A 6,034-nucleotide genomic window follows, 5' to 3' on the forward strand; every position below is an offset into this window, starting at 1 on the left:
AAAAATACATTCCTATGGCCACTAAATCCTTTCATCACAAAAGTAAGCTCACACAAAATCATCACATGGATCCTCACATAGATCTTCACATAGATCATCTTCCTGTACTGGCATACAAGCACAGTAAACACTCCCACAAAGCATTTCGCTACTCAATTAGCATCACGGTAAATCTCTATAGTAAAACTTAAGCATGCACTATTCTACACAACAATAGAGATGCATCACTCAAAACAATTCATCCCCAAAAGCACGCCAATAAAATATGTCACCCAGTGATGATGACTTGGGCTTGCTCAATCCTTGGGCTAAGCATTAGGGCTGGCCAATTGGGCCTGAAGAAATCGGACCATCCACATTTCGAACCGGCCCAAACCACTTTGGGTTTAACATTTGGGCCTACTATTCAGGCCGAACGATTGGGCTTAACATTTGGGCCTACCATTTGGGCCTACCAATCGGGCCGAACAATTGGGCTTACTATTTGGGCCTACCAATCGGCCCACCAACTTCCAGCTCGGCTACGGTATGAAATTGTACATACCGTATATACGTATGCATACCGTACAGACCGTATATACGTATGCATACCGTACAACTGTATATACGTATGCATACCGTACAGACCGTATATACGTCCGTATATCAAGCATATACGAGATCCAAAAATATTTGTAAGAGGTAAGGTTCGAACTCCCGACCTCGAACACGAAGGTTTTGCTCCCAACCACTGAAGCAAGAGCTGCCTTCATTAATATATGCTCACGTGTTATATTTATTATGTCATAAGCGACATAAATAAAATAACGGGGAAGGCAAGGTTCGAAACCTCAACCTGCCGCACGAAACCTTTTTTCCCCAACCACTGGAGCACAAGCTGTGCTTAATATAATGTGTACAAATGTTATACTTTTTATGTCATAAGCGAACATAATAAAAATAAACGAGAGGCAAGGTTCGAACCTCTGACCTCTTGTACAAGAGCCTTGCTCTTCAACCACTAGAGCACCAGCTGCTCTCGTTACTATCCATGCAACTTCTTTTATTTATTCTATCATAAGCGATAGAATAACAACAAACTGTCGGTACACTCCACGTGCCACGACACGTCTCTTCCGTGATTTACGGAAAGCAAATCACTTTCGGCTAAAGCTGTCTGCCACAGCGTCTCGAGGTTCGGCCTGTCCCCTTACACGCTCAACACGCGCCAACAGCTTTTCCGGGTTTCGGGGCGACTTTAATCCAACGCGTGGATTCAAATTCTGAGATCGTTCATCCAACGGTGGAGATCTGCTCACCTTGTTCTATAAATAGGTGCATTCTGGAGAAAAACTGTTCACTCCAAAAGAAAAGAAATTTTCTTCCGAGCTCAAGTCTTTCTCTCTCAACTCTTCAGCCTTTCTCTTCTCAAATCCTTTCTTCATCAATTTCAATCCTTCTCTTCTGATCTTCTCTCCCATCTAGTTGATTCAATCCCATCTTTCCTCTGAACTTTCAGATCTTCAATCTTTTCCTCCAAATCTTCAATCCTTCTTTCTCAGATCTTTTCTTCCATTTGAAGATTCGATCTCATCTTTCCTCTGAGAATCTCAGATCTCCAATCACCAGTTCAACAACTCCAATCCTTCTAACAAAATCTCCCTCAAACACTAAACCATGTATTCCTCGATTTTCACATCCTCTCACCTCATGACCCAAGAGCCACGAACTCTGCAACTAATGGAGCTCCAAACCCCGCAACAAATGGAACCACAACAACAGCAACCAACAGAGGAGGGAGGAAACACCCAAGCAGCTGGAAGTAGTGCCAACATGGATTTCTGGCGAAGCCGTACCAGATGGATTCCTACTCCAGAACAAATAAGAATCCTCAAGGATCTTTACTACGTCAAGGGATTTAAGTGCCAATCTACAGAGCACATTCACGAGATCTGCCTCCAGCTGAACCAGTATGGACATGTTGAGGGTAAGAACATTTACTTTTGGTTCCAGAACGTCAGGGCTCGAGAGAAGCAGATGAATAGGTGTAATCAGGCTGCTCCAGTGCCCATGGGAACTAGTTCTCTTGGTACTGGTGGATCCATCGATCTCAATTTTGGGTCCACTGGTTCTACTGGTGCTGGTGGATCCATCGACATCAATTTTGGGCCTGCTGGTGGATCCATTGACATCAATTTTGGGTCCACTAGTTCTACTGATGATGGTAGATCCATTGATCTCAACTTTGGTTCCACCTATTCTACTGGTAATGAAGGATTTCTTGATTTAAATTTTGTTTCATATTCTTCCTCACACTTCAACACTAATACCAGTACAACTCTTTTGGCACAACAGGAGGACAAACATCCCTGCAACAACGAGAAGGAGATCACCAGGAGGTTCAAACTCTTCCTCTGTTCCCCGTGCACGGCGAGGACGTCTTTGGTAACCTGAAGGCTACTTCCGAGGAAGGTAGCGCTTTTGGTTACTATTCTGGTGGCTTAGGCGGTTACCACAGTGGCTCAAACGTTTCTCTTGAGCTCAGCCTCAATCCATCCGGAGCTGCTGACTAGGCTTAGTATAGCATAGTCCTCGTTTTCCTTTTTTATTTTTTTTATTTTTTTTTATAATGTAAAATCAATAAGATGGTGTGCATGTTTTCTTTTCTTTTTGTTTAACCAACAACAACACCAAGGATCGAACCTTGGTCACCCAATACTATTTTCAAAACCATAAACAACTCTACTGCACACATCTTTCATAATGATGCAATAAAAACAATCACTCAAAACCTAGCAATCAATTAAGTCACACAGAGGTCAAGCTAGTATCCTCTGAGTCAAACCAAACACAATAATTCCGTCGCTAGAATTAGGGATTAATAAAGCTAAACACTTCCTGAGTTAGCTAGGAAAAACCCACATCTTTAGAGTTACACTTACAACTCTAAAAAAAATCTCGATCATTCCATCTATCAATTGCTTCAACAAGCAATATGTACCATCTTAGCATCCACTAATCGATAATGGTACAACACTCAGTATCTCACCCACGAATCACCTCACTGCTCATTTGGTGGTAAGTCAACATCTAGTGGGTCAAAATTCTGTGATTATAGCACTTCACACTAACCACGTCATAATCCATAATCTGTCCTCACAACAGTATCTGGCCTCATAAATTAGTTATACAACACTAGCACTCCTAGAGTTGAAAACAACGTTATTACCTAAGCTCATACATCAACACAATGTCTCTTCACAGTCAATCCTATCACGAGGTCATATCAATCTTTCCATAAGTCAACCAATAACTGCTAAGTATTCTTCAACTCAAAACATCTGCATATCCAACTAATGGAAAGTATCACAACTACTAGTCAAATACTCGTAACGACTTTAGATACAAGCATTGGTCAAACACCATGACCCCAACAACCAACGACTACAATGCACATAAGGATACTGTTTTTCGTGGAAACCATCCTCAATAACTCCACCAGAGTTTAATCCAAAGGTTCCCATTCCTCAAAGGTTATAACTCAAAGAAGCTACACAAACTCCACCACTTCACTTACAAAGTCAACCTATGCCATGATCACTTAACATACTACCCTTATTAAAGGTAACATAAGTATCTCCCAAATTACATCACTACACTCGTACACCAATATAGTCTTGAGAATTCTGTCTCATAATCTCTCACACTCCTATCATCTTGAGTTGGTGAGATCAATTCTCTTTTCAACTATTCCTAGGGTCTCAATCTCTTTCACCATTTCAACCCAAGAATAACATCCATCACATCAACTACAGGTAGACTAGGCAACTCAACCTCTAATGCCTCCACCTCATCCTCAACTGTCTCCATAGAAAGATCCTGTCCCTACATCAGACTCGACCTCTACCTCACCGACTCATCAGAGTTAAATCCAGAGGTTCCTATTCCTCGAAGATCACAACTCGCGGAAACTAAACTTATTCTAATACGAACTTAGTAGACAACTCTACCGTCCTACGGACTTACACGTTGTCTAGACCCCATACTAAGACATACCCAATGATTATACCAATACCGAAGAGTATATGATGGGGATCCGCTGCAGACGGGCCATCACTCGGGAGGTACTGATTATCACCAAATATGTACCTTACGCTCTGATACCAAACTGTCACGCCCCGAATTTTGAATAATAAATTCAAATCCGAAACATGAATAATTACAATTACAAAATCCAAATCTCGAAACTTCGAGTTCATTATTACAATCCACTCTCACAAGCAATATTGTAAAGCTCAAATGAGCATAACACACCTCACAACTTACAATTGCTGTAAAACTCTAACAATTGCTTTAACCGCACGATCACCGTCCTGGTTCTCCTGTCCTGTAGGATTACCCGCTACACAATTTGAATAGTGTACCGGGAGTTGCAACAACACAAAACCCGGTAAGCTTTTGACAGCTAGTATGAGTAAACAAGAAAGAACTGTTGATTTATTAAATTACAAGACCACCACAAACCCACGTTACTTTCTCACTCTCATATATATATATATAGACACTTATGAGTTACTCTCAATTTCCCCCATAAGGTCACTCAATATTTGGCAGACAGACTAGAGCTCTAACTGATCGTTTCCACCTACCCGGCGCGAGAGCGTGGTTCACGATTTAATACTATTCAGTTCCACCTACCCGGCGCGAGAGCGTGGTTCGCTGATAGTATGCCATGGTCACCCCGTGACCTATTGATCTTCCACAGATCACAACAATTTATTGTTCCTCAACAATAAAACTCAACATCTCTCTCAATATATTGTTTCACAACAATAAACTCAATACCCCTCACAATATATTGTTTCTCAACAATAAACTCAACACAACTCCAACAATACATATTATTTCACGTAATAATATATATACAGACATTCACACAGGAATGTCTAATACACCAACAATAGTTCATATGATTGCAAAATAAAGCAATTAAATATATTGGGTTCGTAATATGAACCACGTGAGGTTTACTCACCTCTAATCCCGCTGCGTCTTCTTAACAGCTCAGAATACGATCCACAATCGTCCACCAACTTAAACCGTCAATCACCTAGTCAGATATGATCTTAACTTAGCAATCATTCATAAACCACATATATACGGAAATCCAACGGTCGGATTCTAGTTTAATGATGATCCAACGGTCAGATCAAAATTATATGATGATCCAACGGTCGGATCCTCACGGATCGCCCTTAGGATCATCCTCCAAAATTATCACGAAGATCCAACGGTCAGATCTTCTTGAATCGTCCTTACTAACATCTTCACAAAATTATACGAAAATCCGACGGTTAGATTCTCACGAATCGCCTTCCGAATCACTATTTCACAATTATACGAAGATCCAACGGTCGGATCTTCGCCCATGACCACACAAAGCCACTGGGACAGTCATAAGATCAACATAACAAAACTACAAGTCCATCGGACGGTCCGATCTTCACAGATCACAAATCGAACGATCGAAATCGATCGAAATCGTAAAATTCATAACTTAATCATACGATATCCAAAAATTGCGTATAATATGTCGAAATGATCGTATTGAAATGTAGAATCTAAAAATGTACAGAAACTATATTTTTGACCCCCGGAGGTGGCCGGAAAGGGCCGCCGGAGTTAGTGGCAGAGCCGCCGCCGACCACCACCAATGGTGTCGGGGCCGGGCTGATCTTCTTCCTCTCATCATGCTTAACAACTTTCATAACTACCATGTAAGCTGAAAATGAACGGAAGTGGTTGAAATTACCTAAAACAGTCGAGGTGGCCGGAAAATTTCCAGAATCCGGCGAAATTTGCAGAATCCGTCAAGGCTGGATTTCGACGTCAAAACGTCAATTTCAGGCTTCGATCCCTTCTAGAGAGTTGTTAAGAAACTCAATGAAAACTCATTGGTTCAAGAATCATAGAAAAATATGGTCTGTAGCTCGAGATATACCGATCGAAAGCTTCGGTGGTCGGAAAAATATCAGAATCCGGCGAGCTTGAGTTT

Source organism: Rosa rugosa, chromosome 4 (assembly GCF_958449725.1).
Source record: "Rosa rugosa chromosome 4, drRosRugo1.1, whole genome shotgun sequence".
Lineage (NCBI taxonomy): Eukaryota > Viridiplantae > Streptophyta > Magnoliopsida > Rosales > Rosaceae > Rosa > Rosa rugosa.